General features: G+C 39.8%; 1 pseudogene; it reads right to left on the bottom strand.

Annotated features, from left to right (window-relative positions):
• Positions 1-8,147: 8,147 nt before the first annotated feature.
• Positions 8,148-8,881, bottom strand: LOC133092299 (ubiquitin-conjugating enzyme E2 D3-like; annotated as a pseudogene).
• Between the last annotated feature and the right edge of the window lie 6,668 nt (positions 8,882-15,549).

Genomic DNA, 15,549 nt, shown 5'->3' with positions numbered 1-15,549 from the left:
ATGGTTGGGAAGCCCTGCACTACATATCCAGGATCCCTTGTCCCATTAATCCTCTCATTTATAGACAAGGAAATTGAGGCCCAGGGGTTAAGCACCTTGTCCTAGGTTGCACAAGCAGAACTTGGTGTCATACCAAGCTTTTTCATAACCTAAAACCCACACTTTGTTGCACCACATGATGCTTTCTTCTAAAGGATCTGTGAATATTTTGGTCCAGCCCTGCATATCACTCACTGGATAATTTCTGATTGGCAGTTCATTCAACTGTTGTTCATTTCAATAAATATTTATTTGATTCTGATAATCTGTCAGAAGTGCTTGGTGCTAGGATTTAAAAATGAGCAAGACCCAGTCTTGTCCATTTTTAAAATGATAAACCTTTAGCTTGTTTCCAGTTTTCATTATTACAGATAACGCTTCAGTAAACATACTTAAACATGTCTCTTTATGCACATTGTATGGGAATTTCAATCCAGACTGTATGCCTAGAAATGGAATTTCTGCATCATAGGATACATATTTTAGTTCTACAACGTAATGCCAAATTGCTCTCCAAGTGGCTGTACCAATATATGCTTCCTCTAGTGGTTTATGAGTATATTGGACATTTGCCTTTTTGTTTGTTCATTTTTGGGCTGCCCAGAATCTAACCTCATTTCTGTGGTTTTGTGAGCTGAAAAGCCAGGTTCTTGCTCTACCTGATCCCAAGAGCCTGGGCATAAGCATGTGGCCAAACTATGCCAACTGGATGCTTCCTTCTGGGATATTGAATCTGGAGTGAGAGAGACACAGAAGCCAGGCTGGTTTGGCATTGATTTCAGTGACAGTGTCAGGCATCCTGTGTCCAGAGGCAGAGGTGGGAGTAACATCAACAGTGGTGTCAGGTGCATCTTAACAGACCCTTCCCATGACAAGATTTTAGGTGTGATTCTGGGTTTCCTGAAGTCCCTGGACCTACCTGTTTTCTGAATCTTATTTTCTAGCCTTCTTATTCATACAGTTCATACCGTGAGCTCTCCAATAGTCTTCCAACAAATTCTAATTCTCTTACTAGAATTGAGTGTAGTGTACTGTTTTCATACTGTTAATCACAGTACATTGGAGGGTTATGAAATCAATTTAGTGGGTATGACCAACATTTAAAAAATGAAATAGTATAGAATCGAATAGAAACATTAGTGTTCATTGACTGTGGTAAGGGTAGGGATTGTTTCATGAAACATACACACATGTAAACCTGTACAGATATACACATATGTGTACTAAGTTGCTAAGTAAAGTGCTTTTCTTATTTTAGGTTATCATTCAGAGATTTGAAAAGTAGTGATATAGTGTTTAAGATCATGGGCTCTGGAATTAGCTGCTTGTGTTCCAGGCCCACTTGCCAGCCATATGGCATTGGGCAAGTTACCTTAGCTCCGTACCTTGCTTTCCTCATTTGTAACATGGTAATATGTAGAGACTGCTAGTTTTCTACCAAAATTATTTCCCCTTCTTTCAAAGTTAGGGTATTTTTTAAGTCAGTTCAAGCTGCTATAACAGAATACCAAAGACTGGGTGGCTTAAACAACAAACGTTTATTTCTCACAGTTCTGGAAACTGGAAGTCCAAGATCAGGGTGCCAGCATTGTCAGATTCTTAGTGAGTGCCCATTTCCTGGTTTACAGATGGTCACCTTTTGCTCTGTCCTCACATGACAGAGAAAGAGATCATCTCTCCTGTTTCTCATAAGGGTACTAATCTCATTCATGAGGGCTCCACCATCATGACCTAAATACCTCCCAAAGGCCCTACCTCCAAATAATATCACAGTGAGGATTAGGGCTTCAACATGAATTTTGGGGAACACAAACATTCAATCCACTGTTGTGTTGTAGCTGAGAACATGACAGTGCAGCAAGGCCATATTTGCTGGTTGACTTATAATTAAGTGTGGGGATGCAGCTAAGTTCTTGCCAATGGAATGTATGACAGTAATGTATACCACTTTCAAATCTGAACCTTGAAAGGCATTGTGTATACTTCCTCCATTACCTTTTCCTTTTCTTGGTGGGTGGAACCCTGATGTGGTGGTCATCCAGGTTTGGCCATGTAGACAATGATAATGTAGACCAAATAGACAACAAAATGGAAGGGGCTTGGGTCCTTAAATGACTGTAGAATTCCACCAACATGTGCTACTTACATCAAGACCATTGAATATGAGAGAAATGTCTTTGTTCTCTAAGCCATTGCATTTTGGGATCTCTTTGTTATATAAATCTTATCTTTACCCTGACTAGTACACAATCTCATGGAGCTGCTGAGGATTATTTGAGCAATTCCTCATGTATAATAAATACTAAATCAGGTATACCTGTTATTAATTTTTTGAAATCAAGAACCCTGATTAGTAAAATGAGGGGTGAGTTTAGTTCAGTGGTTCTCTATGAGGGGTGATTTTTTCCCTGCTCCCTCTCCCCCTCAGGGGACATTTGGCAATGCCTAGAAATATTTTTGGTTATCTTAACTGTAGGGTATTATAAAGGCATCTAGTGGGTGGAGCCCAGCGATACTGCTAAATATTCTACAATACACAGGACAGCCCCTTATAACATAGAGCCCCAAATGTCAATAGTTCCAAGGCTGAAACCCTGATTTAGCTGATTGGTTTAAGCTACTCGGGATACATTGCTGAAACAGAAGTTTGGGTCAAACTGCATGGCTGAGAATCATGAGGTGGGGTATTTCCCCAAAAGAAATGCCATGCTATTTTACCATGGCAGGAGGAGAATGAATGCTGGGCAGCAGTGAATAGATGTCTCCAGTACCTTTTTGACTACTCACATTCATTCACACCCTCTTTCCATATATAAACCCACTCACTTATTCCTCAAAATCATATCCAGCTACTGCATCAGCTCCAAGTCCAGGATTTCAGGGTGATACACAGTCCTTGTCTTTAGTCTGGATCTTGCAACCAATAGCTAAATAATATGCCATTAACTCTAACACAATTGTTATACCATGATGGAGAGAGAACAAGATAACTACATACAAGACCATCTTGCGGATAGATGGTCTTAGGTCACGAAGCTACCATTCCTTCCTTGGTATTTGGGGGCAGACAGCAGAGGAGTTGCTGAATCTATTCAGACTTCACTGAGCCACCAATCCACCATTACGGAGCCCAAGGTGAAATCCAATTATAATTTTCTTTTGCTTCATTTGGGAGTTAAAGGGGTAGGAAACAAGACAATAAAGGCATTGACAGGGAGGCTTAGAGATGTTTTCATTGTCCCTCAGAACAGATATAACCTATGAAAAGAACCTAGTGACCTTGGCTTACTTTATTTATAATTATGGGCATAATCTATTAGCCTTAATTGATCCCTAGAGAAGGAAAAAGTTGCCAATGTACCAGGCATCTCAGTCTATTTTGGAATTTTCTACTAATAGGCTCCTACCCTCCATTCATGTGCTCCTTTTAGTTTCAATCCCTCTCCTTCTCTTCAAAGCATCTACCTCCACTCTAAAGACTTGTTTTTCACTTTGAGACTTTCACAGTGTTGGAATATAGGTGTAACCTCCTTCATGCACTGCAAGTGTAGGTGTCATTTTTCCTACATTGAATCAACTCTGTCAAAGTAACTTCTTCCAAATGCCAAAAACAAACTCTCTCTCTCATTGTTTTAGTGATTGCTCACCATATGGATATTTCCTGTTGGAACTCAGTTTCTTTCTCTCACCACATATGTAGAGCAGCTAAGAAAAGAATGACCTGAACCTGACAAATGACCAAACATTTCCTGGGCTTCATTACCTGCACCACCTCCTTTCCCAGGAGCTCTGCTGCATCAGACCTTGGGTGTTCCCACGAGAGTAACTGTCAGAACTTGATCACTGCAGTTTAACAGTATCAAAATTACTTTACATACATAGTGGAAGTAGCTGACTTCATTTCCTTCAAGAGAAGAGGAGGACTGTTTCATAATGGTGGTCTCCTTTCATTATGGAATTGCATGACTCTTTAGCATTTGAAAGAAATTACTAAATTTTACTAACAAAAGTCTTTGAAAAGCAAATCAGAAAATTGGAAGCAGGAGCAAAGAAGATTTTATTTATTTTTGATACTGACATAGTTTTTTTTTTGGTTATATGTAACAGATGTTATTAATAATAATAACTAATAATAACAACACAATAGCTGATATTTGTTGAGCACTTAAATGTCCCAGGCATAGTAGCTAGAAATGGTCAGATCAAAAACCTAGAAATTTGTACCAGATGCTTGAGATTGATCCCTAATTTTCCTATGAAATACCTGAGCTCAGTAGCACTCTTTATTTTGATTAATTTTGGCTATTGTACTAGGTACGTGACCTCCTGGCCTAGGAATTGAGAGTAGAGAAAAAATAGCCATAGCTTTGGGGTTTAACCTCTATTGAAAGTATATAAAGAAGGGATAAATGGCCACTTTCATCATGACTGTAAAATGTCTGACTTGCCTGGTTCCACCCATTTTTGGTAGTTGATTGTTGAGGTCAAGGACCTATTTTGGTTATGTATTTTTTTAGAGAGGCCACTATAAAGTAGCTTATAACCCACAGTGAATGCTGGGAAATATTCTTTGTATTTAAGATCATGAATGTTTGAATCAGGTAATTACTTCAAAATAAAAGAGTTATTCAGACATGTAAATTAGGATATTACCTTTTTAGCATGGATATTATTCTTTCATAATGTCAGTTAACACATGTTTACTGTGCACCTGTATTCAGCACCTGATAAAGCACATGAGTTAAGGGTTTAGGAAGGTGAATAATAACGACCAGGATGTGATATTTAGTTTGAGTAGCAAGAATAATATTTTATACAAGGGAAACTTATGAACTTTTATTATTTTATTTATTTTTCATATATAGTATGAGCCCTGGAGTTGATTCCCATCATCTTGCCTTGTCATTTACTAGCTTAGCCCATGGCAGGTTGTTTAACCTCTATAAGCCTCTCAACATTCACAGGTAAATGAGGGTAATAATGGTACCTGCATGACAGGGTTGTTGGACGGATTAAATATGTGTAGGGGAGAAAAAAATCTTTTTCTCTCTCCGTCTTGGGTTCTCCAGCTGGGACCTTGTAAGTTAGACTACAGACAGATTAATAAGAGAAAAACAAGTTTATTAACATATGCGTCACACATATACATGGGAGCACTCAGAAATGAGTGACTCAAAGAGGTGGTTAGAACTTCACCTTATATACCATCTTAAAAGAACAATACATTTAAAAAAATAATTAATTAATTAATTTTTGGCTGCATTGGGTCTTCGTTGCTGCTCGCGGGCTTTCTCTAGTTGCAGTGAGGGGGGGCTACTCTTTGTTGTGGTGCGCGGGCTTCTCATTGCGGTGGCTTCTCTTGTTGCGGAGCATGGGCTCTAGGCGCGTGGGCTTCAGTAGTTGTGGCTCGCAGGGTCTAGAGTGCAGTCTCAGTAGTTGTGGCACATGGGCTTAGTTGCTCCACGGCATGTGGGATCTTCCCGGACCAGGGCTCGAACCCGTGTCCCCTGCATTGGCAGGCGGATTCTTAACCACTGTGCCACCAGGGAAGTCCAGAGCAACATGTTTTTAAAGACGTGACAAGACAAAGGAAAAGGACTTTGAGTTTCTAGGGGTGAGAAGGCAAATATATGGGGAAACCAGTCTAGAGTTGTCTCCAGTGATTAACTGCTGTCCTTCCTGGTAGAGAGGGGAGAGGAGACACTTTTACATATTTATGTCCTGCTTTTAGGCAAATAGGGGGAGGGTAAGGAACTCTTCTTGTATCTGCTTCTTCTTAATTGCCTTCCGCTCAAAATAATCCTTATGCCAAAGTGGCATATTTTGGGGTGGCAGATTCTGTTACCCTTCATATATAAGGGAACTATCACAAGGCCTGGCACTTTTAGGAAGAACTCAGTAAATGGTAGTTGTTGTTACTGTTATTATCACAGAAAATCAGAATCAGCCGTTTGCTTTCATGGCTAACAAACCCCGTGATCACACTTGTTACAATTTGTGGATGTTCTTCTCATAATTCTAGGATTTAGACAGGCTATGAGAATTTATGGCTATAATCTTAACTACATCTGATCGGATGAGCTGAGGCCAGAAAAGGTCCTGGGAAAAGGACTGCAAGTACTATTATAAATAGCAAGGCACCAGTGCAGGGTAAACAGGTCTTTCCAGCTGGTTTTGTTGATGAGCTGCTTCATTTTCCCTTCTGGCTATTTTATCCTGAAGGTGGAGCACATGCTGTTTCAGGATAACCCCTTTGCGAGCCCATTACCACCCTTCTCTAGGTCCTACTCAGCCCATCTCTAGTCCTTCCCATGCCCATGCATTCCACTTTCTGCAGGTATCTCTTACCTGGAAGCTTTGGTATTTGTTAGCCTTTCTTATAGGAACCTACGAACAAAGACAATGGGTGAATCATCTCAACAGTCTGGCTCCTCCTGGAGTCATCAGGTTGTTAACAACTTTTAGGGAGCTGCTTGAAATAACCACAACTTACTCTATCTTTACTCCTTTTTTTTCAGTTCCCCTTTTCTTGATTACAAAAATAGTCATTGATATCCATTTCAAAGACAGTACGAAACATATAAAGAAGGAAAATAAATCATCCATAGTCCTACGTACAGAAGCAGTCACTATGAGGACCTTGGAGCCTTTCGATTTGGTCTCTTTCTGGGCTATTTTAACATGGCTGGGAGCAGTCTATCTATGCCATTTGATCTTCATTTCTTTTGCTTAACCTTCTAACATAAGCATTTCTCACTGTTAACATGTTTACATTTTAAAGAACTCCCATATCTCATGGTACCATAATTTACTTAAAATTAGACTCACTTTGGACATTTAAGTTGTTCCCAGTTTTCTGCTTTTATAGATAATAATGCTGTTATAAATAAGAATGTGCTTATAAATAACAGTGCTGTTATAAACAGGAACATTTATAATAATAATAAAATTTTTGCAAGTATTGCAGCTTATTTTTTATGACAGTTTCTTAGACTTATAGTGACAAGGTTATCAGTGCATATTGCCAGACTTTTTCCAGAAAGGTTGTGTGAATTTTCACTCCTACCTGCAGCATATGAGAATGTCTCTTTCACTCAACTCTTATTTACTAACAAGTGATATTCACCTTAAAATTGTTTCGTTCTTATTTATAGGAAACACGTTATCTTAATGTATCTAAAAAATTATTAGTGATGTTGATTACGAGCCTTGTTAACTGTTTTGTGAATTTTCTGTTCAAGTATTGGGTTCTTTTTTTCTGTGAGGTGATAGTATTTTTTTTTTCATCAGTTTGTGCAACTTTAATGAAGAAAAATAAATCAATTACCAGCAGAGCTATTAGTTGATCACTCATCCATTGACAACTTGCATCATTTATTCAGGGCTATATTAAACAGTATATTATTGGAAAATAGATTAACTAATAGCTTCAAGCCACCTAACAATTTAAATGAAAATTACAAGATGTTTGAGGCCCCATTTTGGAATATAAAGGGTGTTTGACTTCCAACTTCCATTCTCTGTAGAACAAGAACAGGCCATTCCTTTATTGACATGCATAAAATACATCACATTTTCTGTTCTGCTGATCCTACCAATTCAATATCAATCCTCTAGCCACATCAGTTATGAGCATAAAGTATATCATGTAACCTCAAATCTCTAACAGTGGAAGGCTTAAACAAGAATGGATGCTGCTAGAATAATGCTGCTTCCTTTGATGTGACAACTGAGCATCCATCTCCCTCCCCTTCAAATGCTTCTTCAGTATGTTAGAGCTGTGAGGAATGGTTTTAGTCTTATAACAAAATTAGAGTGAAGACTTTGGCCATGTAATATACATGCTCCATTTTTTAAAAAATTTTGAATCTTGGGCACTGTTCTCTTGTAACTACTTTACAGTTTTTAAAAGCAGTTATTGTCCAAAGCTAGAAGAGCTTAAGTCTTCTCAGATGAGCATGTGAATGAATGGAGGGAGGTAAACAAAAAATAAAATTTAAAAAGACAAGGTCTGATAAGGGAGCAGCTGGATAAGAAAATCAAAAAAGGAACAGTAATTTCAAGTTTGTTCCAGCTATAATGTGGGTTATTTTGCCCTTAAGGCAGCATCACATGGCATACTTCTGAGTCCATTCCTGAGATACTCTGTTGTACTTATCTGTCTGTCTTATAGATCCATGCAGTCTCTGGTATTAGGGGGTCATCTGGGTTTGGATCACACAGCAGTGAACAAATGGATAAAAGAACTTTAAAAATAGTTAGGGCTTCCCTGGTGGCGCAGTGGTTGAGAATCTGCCTGCCAATGCAGGGGACACGGGTTCGAGCCCTGGTCTGGGAGGATGCCACATGCCGCGGAGCAACTAGGCCCGTAAGCCACAACTACTGAGCCTGCGCGTCTGGATCCTGTGCTCCGCAACAAGAGAGGCCGCGATAGTGAGAGGCCCGCGCACCGCGATGAAGAGTGGCCCCCGCTCGCCACAACTAGAGAAAGCCCTCGCACAGAAACGAAGACCCAACACAGCCATAGATAAATAAATAAATAATTTTAAAAAAATAGTTAAAGCAGGTGACCACTGTGATCTTAGAATATCAAAACAAATGTAGCCATTCCTGTTGATATTTTGATAATAAATTCTTATGGTAAATGCAACCTGGTTTGAAGCGGTAGTCTGTAGGAAGATGAATTGTCAAAAAGAATACACCACCTTGATATGGGTTGTCATTAAGTCCCATAATTGTGACTTGTCAATGAAACATCATCCCCAACTGGACCTGCAGAACACTGTGCCGGAGGGTCATGGGCCAAATCACTAAGTTCCTTATTAATTCATTTCAGCGCCATAGTCTGCTTTTCGTCCGGCTCCTCACTATCTTGGTGTGTGCTCAAAGGTCCAGACCAAACTCTTGATTTTCTGCGCTGCTGGGAAGGGTTGCCTCTTTATCTCACACTGGTTCTGCCAGACATAGGCGTAGAGGGGCTGGGGCGTCCCTCACGCTGTGGCCTCGGTCTCTTCCCCGCCCACCTGACAGCTGCTGCATCCCTGACCCTATGGTGCTCATGCACATGACACGAGGTGAGAGTATTTTTCAATACTATCAAAAGGTTTGTTTTTTTTTTTTTTGGTTGCACCCGGCAGCTTGTGGGATCTTAGTTCCCCAACCAGGGATTGAACCCGGACCTTGGGCAGAGTCCTAACCACTGGACCACGAGGGATTTCCCAAGGTTTGATTTTTTAAAAATATAGAATTAGGCTTTTTATCTTGTGTCATGTAACCGTCTATTTCCTTACCACCAATTTATTTTAATTTTGGATTAAATAAATGATTTGGATTAAATAAATAATTTTCTTATTTTCTTTTGTTTTGGATCTCTCATGAGTTTCCCTAAACTCTTTTGGAACCTATAGGATTCTTTTTTTTGGCCACACTGCACCATGGCTTGTGGGATTGCAGTTCCCTGACCAGGGATTGAACCCAGGCCTGGAATCCTAACCACTAGGCCACCAGGGAACTCCCTATAGGATTTTTATTTTATTTTATTTATTTTCATTTCATTTCATTTCATTTCATTTTTTTGGCTGTGCTGCACGCAGCATGTGGGATCTTAATTCCCCAACCAGGGATGGAACCCATGCCCCCTGCAGTGGAAGCACGGAGTCTTAACTGGACCACCAGGGAAGTCTCCCAAATTGATTTTATTAAAATATAGTTGATTTACAATGTTGTGTTGGTCTCTGATGTACAGAAAAGTGATTCAGTTATATATATATAATATATATATAATATATATATTCTTTTTCATATTCTTTTCCATTATGGTTTAATTACAGAATATTGAATATAGTTGCCTGTGCTATATAGTAAGACTAATCCCATCTCCCAATCCATCCCTCCCCCATTCCCCCTCCCCCTTGGCAACCACAAGTCTGTTCTCCATGTCTGTGGGTCTGTTTCATAGATAAGTTCATTTGTGTCATATTTTAGATTTCACATATAAGTGATATCATATAGTATTTGTCTTACTCTTTCTGACTAACTTTAATTAGTAGGATAATCTCTAGGGCCATCCATGTTGCTGCAAATGGCATTATTTCATTGTTTTTTTATGGCTGAGTAATATTGCATCGTATATATGTACCACATCTTCTTTATCCATTCATTTGTCAATGGACATTTAGGTTGTTTCCATGTCTTGGCTATTGTAAATAGTACTACTATGAACACAGGGGTGCCTGTATCTTTTCAAATTATGTTTTTGTCCAGATATATGCCCAGGAGTGGGATTGCTGGATCATAGGGTAACTCTATTTTTAGTTTTTTTTTTTAATTAATCTTTATTGGAGTATAGTTGCTTTACAATGTTGTGTTAGTTTCTTGCTGTGCAGCAAAGTGAATCAGTCATACGTATACATATATCCACTCTTTTTAAATTTATTTTTAATTTATTTTTTTTTTTATTATTTTTTTTAATGTGGCTGCCATTTCCTCAATTCTGGGAAAGGATCTTTTTTTTAAAAATTTATTTATTTTTGGCTGCACTGGGTCTTTGTTGCTGCACGCGGGCTTTCTCTAGTTGTGGTGAGCGGGGGCTACTCTTCGTTGTGGTGCACAGGCTTCTCCTTACAGTGGCTTCTCCTGTTGCGGAGCATGGGCTCTAGGCACGCGGGCTTCAGTAGTTGTGGTGCATGGGCTTCAGTAGTTGTGGCTCGCGGGCTCTAGAGCGCAGGCTCGGTAGTTGTGGCACACGGGCTTAGTTGCTCTGCAGCATGTGGGATCTTCCCAGACCAGGGCTCGAACCCGTGTCCCCTGCATTGGCAGGAGAATTCTTAACCACTGCGCCACCAGGGAAAGCCCCCACTCTTTTTTTATATTTCCTTCCCATTTAGGTCACCACAGAGCACTGAGTAGAGTTCCCTGTGCTGTACTGTTCTCATTAGTTATCTAGTTTATACATAGCAGTGTATATATGTCAGTCCCAGTCTCCCAATTCATCCCACCCCCTTACCCCCTTGGTAACCATTCGTTTGTTCTCTACATCTGTGACTCTACTTCTGCTTTGCAAATAAGTTCATCTTTACCATTTTTCTAGATTCCACATGTAAGCAATATTATATGATATTTTTTTCTTTCTGACTTATCTCACTCTGTATGACAATCTCTAGGTCCATCCACGTCTCTGCAAATGGCACTATTTCGTTCCTTTTTAAGGCTGAGTAATATTCCATTGTATATATGTACCACATCTTCTTTATCCATTCCTCTGTTGATGGACATTTAGGTTGCTTTCATGTCCTGGCTATTGTAAATAGTGCTGCAATAAAGATCGGGGTGCATGCATCCTTTTTTTTTTTTTTTTATAAATTTTTTTTTTTTTAATAAATTTATTTATTTATTTTTGGCTGTGTTGGGTCTTCGTTTCTGTGTGAGGGCTTTCTCTAGTTGTGGCGAGCGGGGGCCACTCTTCATCGCGGTGCGCGGGCCTCTCACTGTCGCGGCCTCTCTTGTTGCGGAGCACAGGCTCCAGACGCGCAGGCTCAGTAGTTGTGGCTCGCGGGCCTAGTTGCTCCGCGGCATGCGGGATCCTCCCAGACCAGGGCTCGAACCCGTGTCCCCTGCACCGGCAGGCAGACTCTCAACCACTGCGCCACCAGGGAAGCCCGCATACATCCTTTTGAATTATGGTTTTCTCTGGATATATGCCTAGGAGTGGGATTGCTGGGTCATATGGTAGCTCTATTTTTAATTTTTTAAGGAACCTCCATACTGTTCTCCATAGTGGCTGTATCAATTTACATTCCCACCAACAGTGCAAGAGGGTTCCCTTTTCTCCACACCCTCTCCAGCATTCATTGTAGAATTTTTGATGATGGCCATTCTGACCGATGTAAGGTGATACTTCACTGTAGTTTTGATTTGCATTTCTCTAATAATTAGTGATGTTGAGCATCTTTTCATGTGCCTCTTGGCCATCACTATGTCTTCTTTGGAGAAATGTCTATTTAGGTCGTCCACCCATTTTTTGATTGGGTTGTTTGTTTTTTTGATATTGAGCTGCATGAGCTGTTTGTATATTTGGGATATTAATCAGTTGCTTCATTTGCAAATATTTTCTCCCATTCTGAGGGTTGTCTTTTTGTTTTGTTTATGGTTTCCTTTGCTGTGCAAAAGCTTTAAAGTTTCATTAGGTCCCATTTGTTTATTTTTGTTTTTATTTTCATTACTCTAGGCAGTGGATCGAAAAAGATCTTGCTGCGATTTATGTCAAAGAGTGTTCTTCCTATATTTTCCTCTAAGAGTTTTACAGTATCCGGGCTTACATTTAGGTCTTTAATTCATTTTGAGTTTATTTTTGTGTGTGGTGTGAGGGAGTGTTCTAATTTCATTCTTTTACATGTAGTTGTCTTGTTTTCCCAGCACCAGTTATTGAAGAGACTGTCTTTTTTCCATTGTATATTCTTGCTTCCTTGGTCATAGATTAGGTGGCCATAGGTACGTGGGTTTATCTCTGGACTTTCTATCCTGTTCCATTGATCTATATTTCTATTTCATAGGTAAGCTCACTTGTGTCATATTCTAGATTCCACATATGTGATACCATATGGTATTTGTCTTTCTCTTTCTGACTGACTTAGTATGATAATCTCTAGGGCCATCATGTTGCTGCAAATGGCATTATTTCATTCTTTTTATATGGCTGAGTAATATTCCATTGTATATATGTACCACATCTTCTTTATCCATTCATCTGTCAGTGGACATTTAGGTTGTTTCCATGTCTTGGCTATTGTAAATAGTACTGCTATGAACACAAGGGTGCCTGTACCTTTTCAAATTATGGTTTTGTCCAGATATATGCCCAGGAGTGGGATTGCTGGATCATATGATAACTCTATTTTTAGTTTTTTGAGGAACCTCCATACTATTTTCCATAGTGGCTGCACCAATTTACATTCCCACCACAGTATAGGAGGTGGATTTTTTAGTTCTTCAAGCTTCTAGAAGCTTCCTGTTGTGCTAATTCTCAGAGTTTGGCAAACAATTCCTTAGCCATATTTAATCACCTTTCTTTTTGGCACTTTCCCTTCTGCCTTTACATTCTCAACCTGAAGAAGCCAGGCTTTTCAGTTGGCTTTCCTGAAGAATACCTTTAACCTCTAATTCTATCTGCAGAGAATAGAAATACATGAAGCATTCCCTGTGGTTTGTAGAATTGGATCTCAAAATTAAGGTGCATATATGTTAAACATATTCAGGTGCATTTTAAGCTTGTGAGCATATGAGATAAATTTAGAGATTAGGGATTAATTGGTTTCTTTTTCCATTTTTATGCCAAATAGTGGTGTTTTATCCCTGAGCTATGTCTAAGTGTTGCCAGTCTTTTCAGCATGATCATGCTGCCAACTACTTTCATTGTTTCCACTTTGCTGTGCTCCAGGGAAATGAGGACAAGCTGAGAATTAGACTTGGGATTTAATATCCCAGGGTTACAACTTACTTGCTTAATAACTTTGGACAAATCACAAAGGCCTCACTAGTCCTTTGTTTCCTTATCTGTGAAGTGGGGAATGATAGTACATACCTCTTAGTTTGGATGTGAAGATTCAGTGGGATCTCATGATCCACCTCGCTAGCACGGGGTGTAAGTTTGGCTTTTAAAATTTTCTAATTAATCACTAGAATCTCTACATGTCAATATGTTTGGGGTCCCCTATTTAAAATCTCCTTTACAAATTTACTAAGAACTCTAGGTGCTTACTCTTCCGAAGGAGGCTCCTTCTCAACCCCAAATGGAGAGAAACTCAGAAAAGCCCGACCAGTCCACTGGTAGGCCCTGGTCTCAGCTGCTGTTGTTTTGTTGAGACCTTTTGAATAAATTGGTACTACTGAGGCCAGTGGGTCCTTACCCACTGCTGCCATGCCCCTTCTGGTCCAGATCCTTGCACACAACTTGGTGGCGCCCAAGCTTGGCCTCTCAAGGTTACTTCTCTTCTGGTTACATCCACATACTCAGTTGTTGTGTCCTGTATCACCCTGTGACATCTGTGCCAAGTCAACTGGATCCAGAGGAACTTGTCACCCGTCCAGACATCCCTTCCTTTCTGGATGTGTAATTAGATTTTATTTTCTACCAGTGGACCTCAGTTGTAATCATCCTAATTCATTTGAGAAATTCTGCTAACACTGAATTTCAAAAGGCAAGTGGCCAAGTACACCTTCCCCTTTGGAGACTCCTTAAGTCCACTTTGCAAATTTAGCCCCCTCCTCCAAGCTGTTAGAGCTGAGTACCAAGCAAATCACCAAAGTTCCTATCACTTCATCATCTATCAGGAATGGCTTACTAAACCTAAATTTGTATAATTAAGAAGGGTCATTCAAGTGATTATTTCGGGAACAAAGAAGGACTGCCAAGGGACTTTTTGACGTTATCCAGACAGAAATAATCTGATACCTTCTTACTAAATAAGGTTAAAAAAAACCTTCTGCTTCACCAGACACAGCCACATATGTGTAAAGTATCTAGCATGCCTCTGTCACTTAGTAGGTGCTCAAAAAATGTTAGTTCTCTCCTTCTTCCATTTCTCCTCAGCTTGACCACCCCTCAGCATCATTTAGCTGGGAACATGTAGCTTTCCAGAGACCTAACCCACTCCTAAGTGTCCATTTCTCTGCTTGGCTCTGCATGAACACATATAGATGGTTCTGGGTTGCCTCCTGACAGGCTCACCAAGCTTGGTGTAGACATTGGCTTGTTCTCGGGCATAAAACAGGAATTGGTGGCAGCAGGTCCTCATGCTGACCTCTGATGACCTTCAGCAAGGTTCTACCTTCAGAGCTGCTTTTAGGGGGGTTTGCCTCAGGCAGTTTATACTTTCTGCAAATAGTTAGATTTCATTTTACATTTGTATTCAACTTGTTTTTAATACAGCAAAGATGCCTGGAGCATTTTGTCATGGAAAATAATTTGCTAATCCAAAAATAAACAATGCATAGCTAGTATCCCTCTTTGTCCCACAAATACACTTCCTGCTTTCTGTGAGAAGGGGTGTGGCATCTGCTGTTTTTGAGCTTCAGTTTCATGGAACTATATTTTCCTTGTCTGGTTTTGCCAACAAAACATGTGTCCATGTGGTTAAGGCACACAGACAGGCCCCGGGCCATTGCAGTCGGAGGCTGACCTCAGACTCTGTCTTCAGCCTTCCGGACAAGCTCTTTACTACATTTTATTGCTGAATTCCCAGACCTCACTACAAGACCTGGGGTGAGGCATCACAAAAAGAAAGTGACAGCTCCCTTGAATTATTTTGGGTTCAGAAGTGAGTTTCCACATGTTTCATGAGACAAATCAGGTGCTTAATATCATTATTTTTACAGGTGTTTAATTATTGGCTTTAGACACAAATTCTAATAGAAATAGAAAGAAGAAAAAGTGAGACTAATTCCAAAGCTCTCTTGAAATTATCCTTAGTCCCTCCTGACATTTCCTTAACTGGCCTTTTGTTTTAATGTCTT

The sequence above is a fragment of the Eubalaena glacialis genome, chromosome 5, assembly GCF_028564815.1.
Source record: "Eubalaena glacialis isolate mEubGla1 chromosome 5, mEubGla1.1.hap2.+ XY, whole genome shotgun sequence".
NCBI lineage: Eukaryota > Metazoa > Chordata > Mammalia > Artiodactyla > Balaenidae > Eubalaena > Eubalaena glacialis.
The sequence above is the reverse complement of the archived record's forward strand: the minus strand, read 5'-3'. Positions and strand labels throughout refer to the sequence as shown.